The sequence below is a fragment of the Aedes albopictus genome, chromosome 1, assembly GCF_035046485.1.
Source record: "Aedes albopictus strain Foshan chromosome 1, AalbF5, whole genome shotgun sequence".
NCBI lineage: Eukaryota > Metazoa > Arthropoda > Insecta > Diptera > Culicidae > Aedes > Aedes albopictus.
Window position 1 is genome coordinate 145475088 of NC_085136.1, and position 18907 is coordinate 145493994.

Here is an 18907-nt window from a genome sequence, read left to right on the forward strand (position 1 = left end):
AGGCCGATGATTTTTCCTCGCCCTTGCGCCTGAGGGATCCCACATGTTTCCGTGGTTGAAACGGTCGAAAGCTTTTTCGTAATCAACCAGGTAGAGAGACTTTTGGAATTCATTGATTTGCTCCAGGATGATACGGAGCGGGATAATATGGTCCACACAGGATCGTCCGGCACGGACTCCAGCTTGCTGACGGTCGAACAGTTGCGTCACTCTTCTCCTGTATCGGGTTAAGGACCACTATGTAGAAAACTTTGTGAACGTGAACACTCAACCTTTTCGATTACATTTACTAAGATGACTTGCATCCAGTCGGCCGAAAATGTCACGGTTTCCCATATGTTCCAGAATAATTGATGCAGTAGTTGTGCCGATACTACGGAATCAGCTTTGAGCATTTTGACTGATATTGTATCGACCCAGGGGCTCTGTTAGATTTCATGCTACGGTTGACTGTTTCTATCTTCTGCATTGTAGGAGCTTCTTTGTTGACACGGGTAATGCGTTGAACTATTGGCAGATCATGCTGAGATGTTGATGGCGTTGACCAGTGCTTCCCAAACTGTGCGCCGCGGCGCCCTGGTGCGCCGTGAACATTTCGCTGCTGCGCCGCGGGCTCCTAAGTCAAAACAAATTGAACAATATAATTCAATTTGGAAACATCTTTTTCTGTTTGATGGAGTTTGGAAGTGTTGCTTCATGGCTTTTTTCCAAAATTTATCCCTACCTTAGAATATTCCATGGAATTTCTGGTAACCTCTGAAAACATTTTTACCAAATTTTTAAATTTCCGGAGTTTTGAGTCATTTTGTTAAGAGTCTAAATTAGATAATTGGATTTCCAATGCTTCAGTTGAGTTTTCGATTCTACTAACAGATTGGAGTTCAAGGTAAACGTTTTAGAAATAGTATTAAAGTCTTTTCATAATAACTTGTAAGGAGGATCCTGGAAGGGCCTCTAAATTCTGGCTTTTGCGCCAGACGACCGTTGTCGTCTGCCAGAATTCCAGATCGGTTTGCCCTGCTAGCTCGTGTTCCCCAACCCTTCACAAAAATCCACCTTCAAGTAACAACCCAAACAACTTCCCCAAATTTCCTTCCCAAGCAGGTATTCGTCTCCCAAAATAATTAATTTACGAAAATTCAAATTTGTTTTTCTTAAGATAATTCATAATTTTACTAGCAGTTTATTGAAACCATTAAAAGTAGAAATATTTATTTAAATTTGTTCATTAAAACCTATTTATAAGTTCCGTTTAAAAAGCCATCTTCCCAGAATTTAGCATTGCTTTCTTTCGCAAATGTCCCCCTCATACATCCTACTTCTTGGCAGTCTGACTGCAAACTAACTTTTTTGAACTCTCTTCCCTAAGTGTGACGTCACTCTGTTTTATCTGTGTTTTCTGTACGTTTTTTTTTTTGTGAGTAATTCGCATGCTATTCGTGGTTGTTCACATAGTTTGTGCTCTCTTATTCTGTTGATGGTTGTGCTTATTGGTGTTGGTGCGGTAAAACGGTTATGGGTACTTACAGTTTCGTCTATTGGTTACCTTCAACACCAGCGTAGGGTCGCCGGTAGGAGCCGACGTCGGAAGCTGCTCGGCAATCGTAGGAAGCAGAGACGACGACGGTGCGCCGGCGACGGTGACGGCGGCGGCGGCGGCGAGGATGCCGATGCCGGACGTTGCTCGACAATCGTAGACCGCAGAGAAGAAGACGGAGCGCCGGCTACGGCGAGAGCGACGGCGGCGGCGAGATCGTGGAGGTGTTCGCCAAAACTTTTGACACGATCGGACGATCTTGGGGCGTCGTGCCGTGGGCCGGAGAGCGGACGACGACGAGACGACGGCGAATCGAGGGTACGATTCGTGCTTGGCGCCCTACACGTGCTCCGATGATGACACTCGGCTCCTGCGGCCGACGTTTCGGTGGGGTGGGAGTGGGGTGCAATCAGGACTGCTCGAGTACCATGGATTTTCCTCCCGGGGCGTGAGTCTGGGCGATACGCACTGGCAGTGGGAAACTTTCCCCCTACAGATCACTCGCTGAATTCTGCAACCACATGTGGGACGGGTGGTGCCAACGAGGCCGAATCCTTCATTCGATGACCACGCACTCTGAACAGGCTCTTAGTGGCGCGCAGCCACGAGGCGAAGAACCTATCCAGGGGATCGCCCGCAGTCTGATCGCGGTAATCGGAGCTCCACTAAACCACCACTATACGAATCTAGCACTACGACGATGTAGCCCTATAGCCCCAAACTGGGCACGCGGTCACTGTCGGTGACTGGAATAAAAACCAATTAGCACCCAATAGCACCACAAACACATTTTCCCAAAATTTACCTCACGTGATTTTCTTCGGTTTCTTTATAATCTTTTTCCGTTTTGCTTGACTCACATTCACTTTCCTAGCTTTAAAAAAAACCTCATTAAATTACGATACACATTTTTTATGATGATTTCTTACTTTTTCTACTAGCTTCACACCGCGCAACTCACGGCTTTTAATTTACTTTTAGGACTAAATCCACTGTGAAAATAGCTTTAAAATAGGAATTAATTTCATTTCACTTGTATTTACTTTACTTTTATATTACTTTTTACTACTTTAAATTAGGGTTCAAATTCACTGGTAATCTTTCACTTTAAAATTTCTTCCAACTTTACTGTTCGGCAGTCTGTATGGGAAAGATCGAGCTATCGCTTCGTCAGACCCTAGACCCCTATACTTTCCTAATTTTCTTTTAATTTCCGGATTCTATTATCTTGAAAATATTTCTCTTTCCAAAATTTTCCTTTGCTTACCAGATCGATTTACTAGCTCCTCCTTTTCACACATATCACATTCTCCTCATTTAACTAATAACACCCCTGATTCGAGCACTTACTTCACGGTTGCCTACTTTATAGGCGCACATTCCAAATAAACTAGGGATGTCTATGAAACCTCTCACGAGTCGGTTTCAAACTTCCGTCAGTCTCATGGTATTTATGAGTCTCCTGCTTTTCGGAATGACATTTTGTACAAACGTCACTATCACAGAATACTTGGAAAATTGTAGGCTTCGTGCAAATAGGCCACATCTCAAAATATCTAATTTTTGAGATCTTGATGAAAAATGATGGAAAAAGAGGGGCTTTTCCCTCTTTTAAAATTTTTAGTTAAAAAATAAATAATAATAATAATAATAACTCATTGAGACCCATATGAAACTCTCCAAGAAACGCGAGGTTCAGACATTTTTTTTTAAATTTTGTGGATCAAAGGCACTCTTTAAAGTTAATAAACTTTTTCAATGATCGTTCAAAAATAGTCATCCAAAACTCATGTGAATGATAGCCCTTTAAGCCTTTCTTAAGACACAATGATGAAACGCATGGTTATGCATGATCCATCATCATCCTAGCCCTGAATATTATATTTTGGTATCTAAGTTTGCTGAAATTTGACACACTACATTCTTAACTAACCATCTATGAATGTTTTGTAATTCCAGCAGAAATATAAGATTTTCATTTTCCAATTCTGTGAAATCATTTCTATTCGGAATTATCAAAGTATTGCAACAGTTTTACTGTTTTTGTTTGAATTTTTAGGAATAAGCAGCTTGCTTTGGTTGTAGAAGTTTTTGTCATATTTAATGCCATAAATAAATATGACTTTTGAAATCTAACAAGTATTTATAAAAATCTTATGTAAATTTTCTTAAAAAAAACTTGTTGACCAAAGAAACTGAATTTTATTTTGATTTTGAGGAAACATGGTATACTGAAAATTATATAAAAAGAGATGTTGGCGTGCCGCGTCATTTTCGAGAATTTAAAAGGGCGCCGCGATAGCGAAAAGTTTGGGAACCTCTGGCGTTGACAGTTGAAAAAATATTTTGAAAGTGTTCAAACCAGCGTGCTGCCGCGTTAAGCTGGTTAGTCGGGTCGCTGTCCAGACGTGTCTTTCACGTGCATCGTAGCATTCATCTTGGTTCTAGTGACGTGAGACATTCTTAACGGATTTCATAGAATAAGCACACTGTGAATTTCAGTTGAAAGTTTTAGAGGAATCACATGCAAAAATCCATGGAAAAAAATCTTAGAGGGAAAAAGAAATCTTTGATTGAAATCCTGGAGGCATCCCAGGAAAGTTTCTGAACAATTTCAATCAGGGATTCTAAACAATAATCCATGGAGGAATCTCTGAAAAAATAATGCTGAAGTCCCACCAGGATTTTTCGAAAAAAAAAATCAGTGGAATCCCTGGGAACATCTCAGACAGAAACTCCTTAACAATCTTCAGAAGTAGAGAAATCGCAGGAGCTTTTTTGAGGGAATCTGAGGAAGAAATTTCTTTAAAATGTTTAGAGTCACACAGATACAAAATATGAATATTCGTTCAAACGCAAACTGAAATGTCGCGTAATGTTTCATCATGTAAACATTATTGCAACAGATTTTTCCATCAATTGTAACATAATTGTACTAAACATGACATCACGCTGTACGTTTAACACATTTTGCATCCGATTTCAAATGCTTCATTACATTAGCATTCAATTCCGTGTAGAACTCCATCAAAAAAGAAAAGTTACATGACTAAACCAACAACTTTACGCGTAGGTCGTGTAAAGTAACCAATCTGTAAAACCAAGATGGCGCCGACATAAACAAACGCGTTTCCACAACAAAATACGTTTCTTCTGCTTTTTCAATCTGATTATGTCGGCGTCGGTGGTGTAGTGGTAAGCGTGGTTGCCTCTCACCCCAGTCGGTCGGGGTTCAATTCCCGTCGACGCCGATGGGATTTTCTGAGACATAAAATCCGTAATCACGCCTTCCCTCGGATAGGAAGTAAAGCCGTAGGTCCCGGCCCATGTGTTGATGGGTTCGATATGTAGGGTCCTCAGGTGTGGTGGCTGTCTCCCTGGGGCGTCGGAATTTAAGGCTTAGCTCCTAGACCCAGCCGACGTAAAACACAACTGGCGCCGAACGGTGCTAGTTGGCCAGAAAGAAGAAGAAGAATCTGATTATGCTTTTTTAGTAAGTTTTTGTGTTTTTCTAAGGACAGAACAAGAAGCATAACTGAAATTTAATTCATATTTAGGTAGACAAGAGCGAAATCCAACAAATCAGATGAGCATCGCATCAGCAGCATCATCAGCAGTAGGAGCAGGAGAAGTTCGACGGAATCCGGTTAGGGTAAATGTACCAATAGTGGTGCTATTAGTAGCTCCTTGTAGAAAAATAATTGAATAAAATTGATAATACCACAAAATAAAAAGCCTGAAAACGTTAATCGGTAGTTTTTCACTTAAATTTGCTAGGAAAAATGTAAAAACCATTGTTTATTACAGTTTTTGCTAATAAATCACTTGCACCAACTATAGGTACACGGTTCCTATTATGGAGGTAAAATTTAACATTGGTTCCTATAGTGGCGCATCCCATTGAATTCTTATGGCACCCACCACTATAGGAACACTACCACCACTATAGGTGCAAAGGAGCCAAAAATTTAAGGAAAATAATTGTTTTAAATAGGTTTTTCGACAAATCCTGAACACAAAACTGAATTAATGTTATTAATTAGTTATGATGCATCTATTAAAAATGTCATATGCAAGCTTTTTGTTTGAAATAGTGCTAAATTGGCACTACCACCACTATTGGTACTACCTCCACTCATCTCATCTCATCTTCTTGGCGTAACGTCCTCATTGGGACAAAGCCTGCTTCTCAGCTTAGTGTTCTATGAGCACTTCCACAGTTATTAACTGAGAGCTTCCTCTGCCAATGACCATTTTGCATGTGTATATCGTGTGGCAGGCACGAAGATACTTTATGCCCAAGGAATTCAAGGAAATTTCCTTTACGAAAAGATCCTGGACCGACCGGGAATCGAACCCGTCACCCTCAGCATGGTCATGCTGAATACCCGTGCGTTTACCACCTCGGCTATATGGGCCCTACCTCCACTAAGGGAGCTTTTACCCTAACTGTTAAGGATAGCGTGATAGCGTTTTTTTTTCTTGTAAATTTTACGACCAAAGCCTTATTGAAAGTGTTACACAAGTGTTCAGTGGAGTTAGAATAGAATAAAAAATATGATGTAATGTATTGCGTCAGCTGAACAATTTTGACAAATCGACACTGATTCTTCATTAGGGCCTAACTGACATTTTCGAATTCTCTTCATCGATCCTCTCTTTGTGTTATAACGAAAAGTGTATTAAGTTTTCCCAAGATTTTTTGGTTGAAATGCGAAGACGACGACTGCATCTTGCTCTAGAAGCAAAAAGAATAATGATTTTGTTTGTTTTGATCAAGTTATTAGCGCAAGAGAGAGTCGACGAAGAGAAATCGATCAAGTCAGTTAGGCCCTTAAGAAAAATCATTGTCGAAATAGTGGATAAATAAATGTGTCCAACATGATCATATCTGTTTTAATCGTTACAACAAGAGAAAACACAATGCAGTATGCTACTGCTACTCTGAGGGATGTTTATTTACATGGAAATTAAATTTACACGATCAAGTAGAAAACCAGAAATGAAAAATACAACGTCATGGAATGTTACGTTATATGTCACGCTCCAATTATGTGCATGATATTTAATGTAAATCTACTTGTATTGTTCGAACTGTGCAGTTCCAGGAGAAATCTTTGGGTGAATCTCTCCTCCTTCAGCAGGAACAGATGAAATATTGGAACATTTTTAGAGGGATCCTAGCAGCAATAGCTGGAAGAATCCCAGTAGAATTTTTTTTAAAGGAACGACAGAATGAATCCTTGGAAAAAATGTTCTGCAATTCCTTGGGGAATCCTAGAGAAATCCCAAGAAATCCACAGGGAAAATTCCTGGGGGAACCATATCAAGACATTTTTGGCCAATTGCAGCAGACATTTTAGATTGAAAAACGGACACAGACACCGTCTTCAGTCAGAGGCTGCACATACTGTGTTGGACCACAGTTGGACGATACATTATGTTATGCAAGATCAATAGGAGGCAATCAGTGAAGTACTAGATTGAAAGCAATGAAATGGTGCAAACAGCGTGGGTTATATGATTTCTTGTCTAATTTGATGCTGTTTGAGCAAAAACTTGGGTAACTGTGTTGTTGAAGTTGCAAGAAATAAATAATACAACAACACAGTTATCCAAACTTTTGCTCAATCAGCATCAAATTAGGCAAGAAATCATATAACCCACGCTGTTTGCACCATTTCATTGCAGAAATGAAGAATCGATCATCTCACCATACAAAAATCCAGCTCACTACTTTCAATCTAGTACTTCACTGATTGCCTCCTATTTAGCCTTGGATTATACTGTTTGACAGGTAGAGAGAAAAATAAATTTATTCCGTTTCGAATCTCCGTACAAGATAGCTCGATTTCCTTTTTGTTTTTAACGAACAATTTTAATCGATTTGTACACAAAACACCACCAACCATGAGATGAGCGTATTGATCAAACGCTGATCATTCCCGACACACCAGTCTACCAGTCCAAACCATCCTGCATCTTCCGAAAAACCACGAGAAAAATCTACCAAAAACATGTGACGTCACCATAAAGTTTAATGTTTCAAAAGACGACCGACGGAATGGTAGAGTTATCCCTCTATGGTTGGCTTTTCGGTCAGGTTGAATTAAAAGCGGCGTGATACTATTTCATCCCACGTTTCGACCCTTGGTTTGGATCTTATAATCTCCCTGAAGAAGACCCAAACCAAGGGATCGAAACGTCGGATGAAATAGTATCACGCAGCTAATAATTTTACCTGACCGAAATGCCAACCGTAAATAGATAAACTGTATTTTTTTTTCTTTGCTGGTATCTTTCGACTCGGCTAAGACCTGTGTAGATCCATCTCGCCTTGAATTGTAATATTTATTAAAAAATACAGTTTCCGACAACAATGTGGACAGCGAAACGACTGTCGGTTCCCTCACATTTGAGCGGTTCTTGCCGAGTGGACTGACAGTTCTGACAGCAACAGACATATACGGAGAAGTAATTCGGGGTAATGGCTTCCAATGTATTCTAAACAAAACGGATTCTTATGCTTTCATCCGACATTTTGTGTATACAGGGGATGGCCAAAATGTTTGGGATAGGCGACTTTTTTTTTCTCTCGCAAAAAAGTTCAACAAGCTATAACTTTTCATAGAGCGCATCAAAAAAAACTAAAATTTAGAATGTTTGTCAACCTAATATGTGTACATCCTTGGTACAAATTTGGTCTCGATTGATTAATATTTCGCAAAGTTAGAACCGTTCGGGTAAAACACTATTTTTCAAACAACTCATCTTTGAGGTGTCATATCTGGGAAACCAGTGAACCGACTTGAATGAAATTTTAAACGTACACTAACAATATGTAAATGCTTCACAAACTATTAAAACATAGGTACTTTTTAAACGTTGAAAAAAGTTATCATGGATTGACACTTTTTGGATTTTTCTCGAAAAAATGTTTTTTTTTTGCATCAATGTCAATAAATTTAAGTGTTGATATCCAAAGATTTTCCACTTTTGTTCTCAAGTTATCTCTAATCAGATATATTAGAGCCTATTTAGATTGAAGGAAGAATACATTTAGTATTTTTTGTGTGCTATTGTAAATTTGACTTATTTTCCTCTATATGAGTAAAAATTTCAATCCAGTATAACCTAATTCGCCGTGAGAAAATATAACATTTTATAACGTCGTATTAAGTATCAATATATTATTGATAAACGTTATAAAATTCATTCAATTCGGTTCACTGGTTTCCGAGATATGACAGTTCAAAAATTAGTTGTCTAAATAATAGTGTTTTACCCGAACGGTTCTTACTTCGCGAAAAATTATTCAATCAAGCCCAAATTTGTACCAATGATGCACATATAATAGGTTGACAAACAGTCAAAATTTGAGATTTTTTTATGCACTCTATGAAAAGTTACAGCATGTTGAATTTTTTGGTGGGAGGAAAAAAGTTACCTATCCCAAACAATCTGGCCATCCCCTGTAAGGGCTGTTCATTTTATAAAGAGGACAACTTTGCAAGGCTGTAAAAAGAAAACGCGTAGTTCAAATTTGAGCAGCCTTGGTTAGTTGTTCAGTACATTATATTGGCAGATATTAACCATAATTAAAATGGGGTAAAATAATTGAACTTCATGGAAATGCGGAAAAGTGTTAGGAGAGGTCAATTTTTCGATTCCCAAAAACTAAAGATAAAAACATAATTACTGTAAAACATCGGTGTATCGTTTTAAATTTCATAAAAGTGTTTGCCATTCTGCAGCAGTATGAGTGATACATATTCTGACAAAATATAAACCTAATCGGAATATTAGTTGTTGAGATATTAAAGTTACAAGTTGGACTCGATTTTCAGAACAAAATTTATTTGTTAAACAAACATGTATGGAAATATAAAATTTTGAATGTTTTCAATGGATCTAGTCGAAAGTACTAATAATGCAACTTCAAATGCAGAAAACTGCTTCTTGATAGCATTGTTGGCTCGGTTACTGTGCTTCATGGAAGTTACCGAAGGTAAAACAGCTTCATTCTTTGAAGGTTCTTCTAAATAACGATGTAACCTTTTGCAAATACAACTTAACAATGATGGCGAAAATAAAACTTAACATGTAGTTATGTTCAAATAAGGTATATAATCATATAGGGTCAAGCCTTGCTGAAAATGAACAATAATAAGGTTCTATAGAATCGAAAATTTGCATTTATGGAGCAAAAAGTATGCAATTTTTCACTATGGCCATCATGAAGGATTAAATTTATGATGAAGAACGTACTTTAAAGCATATTTTTCTTCAGTATCATTTGGAATGCGATTCTCTTCTGTACTGGACAAATTTTTAACTGAATCCATAGTGTTATTGCATCACTGGACTAAAATAAGTATTTTTTATCATTTCCATTGATAACAAGGCAACTCACTATATCAAGTTGTGTAATGCTTGGTGCATTATTACTGACCAACTTTTACGCTCTACCTTTAGGAGAATGGTATTAGACCCCAACACATTGAAAAGTTCATGAAAATTTCAAAGTTAAGTATGTAGAAAGTGGTGTAGAATTTTGAGAAATTGGGTTTTGTTGAGATTTAACAAATACCGCTTCAGTTCCATAACTAAGGACAATTTGTATAATGTTATATTTTTCCTACACTGTAGAATACCTATGGAAATTTATGTAAAAAACTGATAATCATTTTATTGAAAAATAAAATAGATATCACACAAATAAGGTGTCCTTTTTATAAAATGAACAGTCCTTATTTATTGTGCTTTCTTCTTATGAAGGTACAATAAATGTGTCCAAAACGCCGGATACAAGTAAGAAATCCGTTATTGATTGCAGCATACTTGAAGCCATTACCTCAAATAAACTGCATCACAGTCGTTCTTTTAAGAGAGAAATAACAGAGAACAGCAGATTTATTAAGATTTTCGCTAGCACACAAAAGGCAGAATTTGGTCCATATTATAATAAATTGAGTGGTTGATTTTGGGAGTTTGAACTAAGTTTTATGAACTAATTGTCAAAACTACTGTACTGAAGCTATTTCGATGTCCTTAATCAATGTAGAATTAGCTTTTGTTAAAAAAAAACACATAAAAATGTTCCTAATAAAAAAATACAAAAGCTGGTTACAGAAGTTTGGCAGAAGCACAGTATATTTTCTTTGTGAAACGCTTTGACACTTGGGTCAATGTTTTGACAATGGCGATTAGAAGTGATCATAATTTTATTTGGAGGTCTACCCATGGCATGGCTTGATCTATAATAATTACTTTAAGTTTCAATAGCTCTTGACTGTAATTCACATGCCTAATAATAAAAATATGTCATTACTTTCCAGCGGTTTCCATAATCAATTACATCCACCTACTAATTTGTCACATTCTAAAAATAAATAATAATAATTGCCACGTCTCCACTAGTAAGAAACAGCACAAATAATTCAGCACGAAAACACACCATAAACGGTTCTGCTCTATTCAGCCATCAAGGCAATTCCAACAGTTTGCAACAAACCTCAGTACAATCCCGTTGGCACCGCTTGTTTCTCCATACATATTTAATCGTTCTCGAACGATAAAATCCGTTCCGCTTTCCACTTGAGTTTTAGACTTTCCAATCGTTGGTTCCCACCCATTTGCTTTCGTCCTGTTCAAACCAACTGTATCCTACCAGGGCAACTCTCTAATTGAATCAATAATTGATGTGACATTTTGCCGGTGCCTTGTTCCACAGGAACAGTCGCAGCTTTGTCATGTCGAGGTATTTGGTTCAGCGCGCCCACTGATTGCGTAACCTGTCCTTACCTTTTAATAAACAGATGATCCATCTTTCAACAATCCGATGACAAGAAGACAGGAATGTACTGGTCTCTGGGTGTGAAATACAGCTAATGATACTCCAGGCTACAGCTCACTTTTCAGCAAATATTCAATCTTCTTTAATCACACTTCACTGACACGAAACTTTCAAACAAATTCACTTTCCCAACTCTCCCAATCGAGCAGAATTGATCGCACTTTCCGACAATCGTCTATGGTAGGAAATAACTCATTTTTATCGAACTACGAATGCTCGATTCCGTTCCGCCACACGCGCGCACTAATCACGATTCTCCGGCTTCGACTTCCTTTTGTGATAAAGATCAAACGACATTCGACGTCTCGTGGCGGCGCAAGATGTATGGAACTCCACTGCAGCGATAGGGACTGGGACGGGAAATCAATAGGTTTTTTCTCCTTCTGCTGTCGTTTCTTCTGTTGTCGTTGTTCTTTCAAAGCGAACTGGTCGCGACAGTTGTGTGACGTGTGTTTTCCTTTCTTCCTTCTTTCTATTATGAAACTCTATTTGCATATTTTACGGTCATGTTTAAATATCATTGTTTTATTAATGTCGAATGAAACCGCTCCTCACTGCATCTGGAGGTCTTTTCCGATCTACTGTCGTGCTTCGTATCTCTTTTTCTATTTGCCTCCTTTTTAACGAGGTGCTTTTATTTTGTTATTGTTGCTGATTAAATTCACTGCCTTCAAGTTGTCTGCCTTCTTTTCTTCTGCATTTGCTTACTATTCGCCGCGCCTAAAGGTTTCACCTTCTTCTATTTAGCTTCTCACAACATACCGCGATGCCACACTCACTAATAGACAGATTCTTCGGGCAAGTCGTACAATTTATGTGCATAAATAAGTGCAGCAAAGTTTTTCCTTTCTCGAACAACGTTTACGCTCGTTTAATTCGGTCTGGCAATAAGTTTTTCCTCCATCAAAACGTTGGAACTGTTTAGCTTTTCGTTTGCTGTGCTGGCTTAATGAACAATCGTGGAATTTCACGTTCCCAAAACTACCGACTGACGGATGCTTTGTAGTTTTTTTTTTAATTTGTTCCGCACTTGTTTGACTGCCTTGTTGAACTTCACTGAGCAATCTTGTAAACAATTTTGTTAATTGAAATTATACACAACATTCACTTTCCTCTTCTCCACCTGCTGCACTTGATCCGTTAAACTCCACGCTCTCCAAAACCCAACAGCTGATTAAATCAGTATACCAATTAACTCGTCTCACTGCTGCCCTGCAACCGTACTTTCTTCTTCCACACAGGCGCTCGTTTTTTCCCCTTACTATTTCACATCGATCTTCCCTTGACCGCAAACATCGCCGCACGAAAGAGCATCATTATCGCACCGGTCAGATCTTCCCTTCACTCTGCTTCGTTAATCTCTGCAATATCTGCTGGAAAGGATTCCGCCAGTTCTTCACTCTCAGTGCACCTTCACCTTCCCTTCAATTGGTCACAGTTGTCACACCGTCGTCGTTGGTCTAAATATCAATCAACACCACTCACATGGGGGAACAATAGCCCCAAATCGATTACGGGGAACCTGTTTATGCAAAAGCCTTAGCACCAAGAACTCGGAATCCGCGCCCAATGACCACCGCCGTAAGCACCCAGCGAGAGAGAGAAAACGGCGTACGCCACACACGTCCAAACGACTAGACTAGCGTACCGAGACTGACGAAGCAATGCACACGCAAGGGATGACTTGACTGTGTGTGGCCGCCACCAGAGCACGGGAACCAACATGGACGAAGAAGCATAAGGACTCGGTCGCGCGCTTGAGGAGAAGATTGCGTGTGTGAGAAATCGTGTCGTTTCGCCGTCGGGCGTTTGGACCATATCGAGAGAGAGAACGCGAATGGAGCAGAAGCGTGGGAAAAGTGAGCGATAAACGGTGAAAGAGGAGAAGAGCAAGAGAGTTTGCCAGAACTGAGCGGCAAGAGCAACCGGCATGCATTGGTTTGTTGTGATTCTAGCCTCAAGAATGCATGTGTTTTTGTTATTTTCTTGCCACGGTGTGAGAGAGATGATTTTTTAGCAATGGCGAGAATGAGAGAAAACGTTGAATCGAGAGTATTCGCATTTTTGTTTTTCTGGAGATTTGAGAGTTGAAATCGAGCTTATGCGAGAAACTGCACTTCGGCTCGGGTATGCTTTGGTACTGCTACACACTAAATTGAAGTAACTATTAAATTTGTACGAATCGTGCTGTAAAGCGATTGGTTCTCAAAATCATTAGGAAAAACGTATTAAATGGGAACTAGAACTCTATCAGACATAATACAGAAGGGATATTTAATAACTCTGTGGTAGAAATTTGGCCCAAAACTGAATGTATGTTTTCCTGTTGGCAATAGATTCTAGTGTACAGTTTTTCAAACAAAATTTAAGCGTACCTACATATTTTAACACTAGGAATATCTTAAATAATCAATTTTAACGAGTTACTTTTAAGGATTCCCCCGGGATTCCTACCGGGATATCTCCCAGGGATTCCACATAATTATATTCCTTCATTGATTATTAAAGGAATTTCTTTAGAAATTTCTTGAAAAATGTTTTCTAGATTTCCTTCAGGTATTCCCCGTAGAATTCCTGCAGAGATTCCTACTGGGACTTCTGCATTGATTACTCCCGTAATTTTTCAGAGATTCCTGTCGGCATTTTTCTGGGATTAACTACGGGATTCTTTCTAAGATTCTCCATTCAATGCTCCCGTATTTCCTGTTGGGATTTCTCTCTGCAGGATTTTTCCCAGGATTCCCCTGGGAATGTTTCTGAAATTCCGATGGAAATTGATACCGAGATTCTCTTATACATTCCTTCCGGGATTCCTTCTTCCCAATTCCGGAATTCCATGAGATATTCATCCCGAGATTTCTTATTTTATTCCTCCCAGGATTTCTTCCGGGATTCCATCCGAGATTGCTACCGGGGTTCTTTCAAGAAATACTGCCGAGACTCTTTTATGCATACTCCAGGAGCCTTATTGAGTTTCTCCCTCGTTTCTTTTATAAATTTTTCCCTAAATTCATTCTTCCATTTCCAGAATTCCTTTAGAGATTCGTCCCAAGATTCATTCAGAGATTCTTTCAATGACTCTTCCCGACATTCCTTAGGGAATCTGGAATACCTTCTTAGAGTTCTTCATTGATTTTACCCGGGCTTCCATCATTGGCTCCCCACGGGATTCATTCAGTGATTTCTCCTGGGATTCCTGACAAGTTCTTTCACGGATTATTCCCAAGATTGCATCAAGAATTCCCACAGGATTCTTCCTGGACTTTCTCTTGGAAATCTTCCGGGGATTCCTACCAGTATTTTCTTCATGGATTGCTTCCAAGATTTCATCATTTATTCTTACCGGGTTTCTTTTAAGGTTTGCATCCATGATTCATTTGAAGATTATTTGACGGACTCTTCCGGGGCTTCCTTTGAAATATTTCTCGGCATACTGTGCAAGATTCCTTCATTGATTGCTCCCTGGATACCTCCACTGGGAGTCATTCCGCAATTCTTACACGTATTCCAGCCCAGATTCATGTTGAAACTTCTCCTGTTTTTTAAAGCGATTCTTTCATTGACTTTTCCTTTGATTTATTTGAGGATTTCTCTTTGGATTTCTCCTAAGATTCCTTTAGGGATTTCCCAAATATTCTGTCCAGGTTTCTTCCTGGAATTCTTTCTGGTACTCTGTTAGCAATTCCTTCCAGAATGTCTTCATTGAATTCTCCCGTAGTTCTCTCCGATATTCCATCAAGGGATTCTTCCGCGATTACTACATGGACATTTCCGACATTTTTGCCGACATTTCATACCTGCCGGGATTCTTTTCAGATTTTTTTTTTCCGAAAGATTATTCTGAGATTGTCCCAGGGATTCCACCAGGATTGTTCCTGAAACTTCTCCTGGGTTTCCTTTCTGCCGGGGTTTCTTCATTGATTTATCCCAAATTTCCATTGTAGATTCGTCGCAAAATTCGCATTCAGGTATTCTTTGAAGGGTTTATCCCGGGCTTCCTGGGGAGATTTCTAGCGGAATTCCTTCCAACATTTCTTCTGGCATTCATTCACTCTTCCAAAAATCTTGTTTTTTTTTTCTTTTTTCTGTATTAACGAGATTTTTAGCCCTTGGCTTGTTCATCTCGGGGCCCAACGCTTTACTTCTTTTCCGAAGGAAGAACGCACATTTTGCGAGTTTGTCGGGAGTGGGATTCGATTCCAGGTCCTCGGCGTGATAGTCACGTGCTTTAACCATCACACCAGATCCGCTCCACCTCTTCCAAAAATGTATGAATTCATGTAGGGATTCTTCCTGGATCTTTTCAGAGATTCCTTCAAAAATATCTACTGTGATTCCTTCATTGTTTCTTCCCGGGTGTCCTTCTAGAATTCATTCCTTTGGATTGTCTCCTCGGATTCTTTTAATTATTCGAGCAGGGATTTTTTCAAAGATTCCTCATTGGGTTCCTTTAACTTCTCGGATTCCTTCTGAGATTCCTCTCGTGCGATTCATCCACGGATTTCTTCAGGAATTGCTTTCAAAATTCCTCCAGGGTTTTCTTCCGCTCTTGTTACATTATTTTTTCTTAGGATACCTCTAAGGATTCCTTCGATGATCCCTTCACGGATTCCTCCCAGGGTACCTCCAGAGGTTCCTCCAGGATTTTTAGGGATGGTTCAGGGGTTTGTCTAAGATATTTGAATGGACATCGTTTGTGATTTTTTTTTTTCAATTATTGTTCTTGGATTTTCATGAAATTCTTCAGGGATTTTCCTTCTTTCGTGGATTCCTTTCACATTTCCATCTGAAATTTTGAGTTGTCTCTGTTGACTGAGTCGTCCCAGTATCATTTCATTGATGCTTCCCATGTTTATATTTTTATATGAATTTGTCCAAGGATTCTTACGAGGATTTCTTTACGAATTTCTCCCGGAATCCTTCCATTAATTTCTCACTATAATTTTTTCGTCATTCCTTCAGGTATTACTCCCGATACATATTTAGGGAATCTTCAGAGATTTCTTTAGTGATCTTTTTTTTTGTTTTTTCATGGGTGTCGTTTGAGGGTTGTTCTTATGTCATGGAATCCTTCTGAAATTGTTTTGAAGATTTCTCCGGAAATCCTTTCGGAATTCCTTCATGGATTACTCTCGGAACTCCTTCACAGATTTTCTTGCCAGGTTTCCCTGAGAGACTCCTTTTGAGTTTTTTTTTAGAAATTAGTTTCTTTCACGGATTGCTCTCGGGAGTCCTCCAACTGGGAAGATAGCAACCGCGGTTCCTTTGGATTCTTTCAGTGATTTCGGCTAGAATTTAATAATCCCGACATTCTCCTGTGGTTCCTTCAAGATTTCTCCTGGAGTTTCTTCCACAATTTCTCCAAGGATTTCTTCCGGGATCCCTCGAGCTGGCAGCTGGTTACAATTGTTTGTGATTCTATAGGTACGTATTGGAATTGTCTCTTCTTTAACATGAGGAAACCTCCCACAATTTTTTTTTGCGATCACATAAATGTATAGAAAATATAGCCTAATTGGTAGCTTTCCAATTATTTTTGTTCCCTCACAGGTGACAGAATAGAACTATGAGCTATTGGAACTTCTTCTAAGTATACATTCAGAACTTTCTAAAAAAACAAAGATTTCAGGGATTCTTAATGAAATGCATTAATGGATTACCCTAAAAATTCAGCAACCGCCGATGTTTGATCCCACTCCCGACAAACTCGCAAACTGAGAGTTCTTCCTTTGCAAGGGAAGTGAAGCATGGGTCCCGAGACGAATTAGCCTAGGGCTAAGAATCTCGTTAATACAGATTTAAAAAATCACCCAGGAATTGCTACACGGACCCTTAAAAAAATCTATCAATGATTCATTCGGATATTTTCTCCAGGGGTTTTCATCCAGGGATCAATTAAGATATTTCACTAGCTATGTTCCGAAATTACTTTTAAGATTATTTCAGAAGGCCTCACATGGATTGCTTCAGAAACTCCTTTACGAATTTATTCAGAAATTCTTTGAGCGATTCATCCAGAAATTTACCGAAGGTTTCCCTTTGAGTAAAATGCTTGGATGGCTTCAAAAATAGTTAATAAATCTTCCTTGGATCCCGTCCAAAATTGCGTCATGTATTTCTTTAGAACATCTTCCGTGTAAAGTTTCAAACATTTTTCTAGAATTCCCTTCAGAATTTTCTCTTATGTACTCACGGAAAACATTTTCAACATTCCTCAAGAAAAGCTTCCATGGGTTTTGCCATAAATTCTCTCATAGATTCTTTTAGAAACTCGTACGAGAATTATTTCCAGGAATCATCCTTGAATGCACTCAGGGATTCCTTCAGAAAAGCAAAAGTTCAGAATTTTCCGGGAATTTCTCGAAGCATTTCGTAAAAAAACTACCACATGCTTCTTTAGAAAAGTGTCCAAAGTTTCCTCCAGAAATTCTTCCTCAAGAAATATCCCTAGAGATTCCTTCAGAAATTGTTTAGGAGACTCCATCATGAATTTGTCCAAGGATTCCTTTGAGAAATCTTCTATTGCGTCCTTTCAAAATTGCTCCATGGTTTCCATCAGGAATTACTCCAGGACTTCAGTCTTCAAACCTACCAAGGTTTCTTCCTGCAACTCCAACAGCGGTTTCTTTAGCAGTTCTTCCAGGGATTTTTTTAGGATTTTTTCAGGGCCTCCTATCGATATTCCCCCAAGAATTTCTTTCATTCCTTCAGAAATTCTATCAGTAATGTCTACAAAGAATCTTCTAGCGATTCGTTCAGAAATAAGCACTGCAATTTCTTTTAAAAAGTGTCAGGAATTTGTTCATGAATTGTTTTTTTTTTATTCTTCAACCACTTAACCTAATTTACAGCTCTTTTGTTCACTAGGCCACTGCGTAAGCGATTCCGATTGGTGGATGCACTTACACTTCAGTAGGTCGGCTCCAGAGGCACGTTCTCCTCCATTTTAGAAATTTGTGCCACTTTGTACAGCGCCTAAATGTACGCTATTCTATTTCTAATTCAAACTGGTAGCCTTTGCACTGCTGTCACTATTCTACTCTTATTATGTGTCCATCGTAGAATGATGAGCACGATGTTACTGTGTGGCTCTTGTTCCATTTCCAGTCCGATTGGGGGTCCATTATGAGTTGCCGTTAGCCGATATCCAAGTTTCCAGGTCCGTTAGAGCATATGCTCAGAAGAGGGTCAGGTGTCAGCCGCTCTCGGGGGGAAGAGCAACTGACAAAAAATTGCAAGTGCCGGGGCTGGGGTCGAACCCAGACCATCCACTTATGAAGTGAACGTGTGGCCACTACGCTACGGACCCCGTCATGAATTGTTTTAGCGATTCCATCAAAAATTCCCGCTGGAATGTTTTCAGTTTTTTTTTTTTGAATTCGTCCAGAAAATCTTGCAGGAATTTCCCCAGAGACTCTTGCATTATTAATATTAGTGATTCAGGAAGAAATTAATTTAGAGATTATTGCAGGAAGTCATGTATTTCTCCAAAAATTACTCTGGCATATCCATTA

General features: G+C 39.0%; 1 long non-coding RNA gene across 2 annotated transcripts in view; it reads right to left on the minus strand.

Annotated features, from left to right (window-relative positions):
* The window catches only part of LOC134285204 (uncharacterized), a 476414-nt gene extending 462892 nt beyond the window's left edge, over positions 1–13522 (minus strand). Inside the window, exon 1 of one of the 2 annotated variants that reach the window (XR_009996208.1) lies at positions 11342–13460. This is a non-coding gene — a long non-coding RNA (uncharacterized LOC134285204). Of the gene's footprint in view, positions 1–11341 lie in introns of both variants that reach the window. The other variant, XR_009996207.1, reaches the window with a different exon arrangement.
* Positions 13523–18907: the final 5385 nt, after the last annotated feature.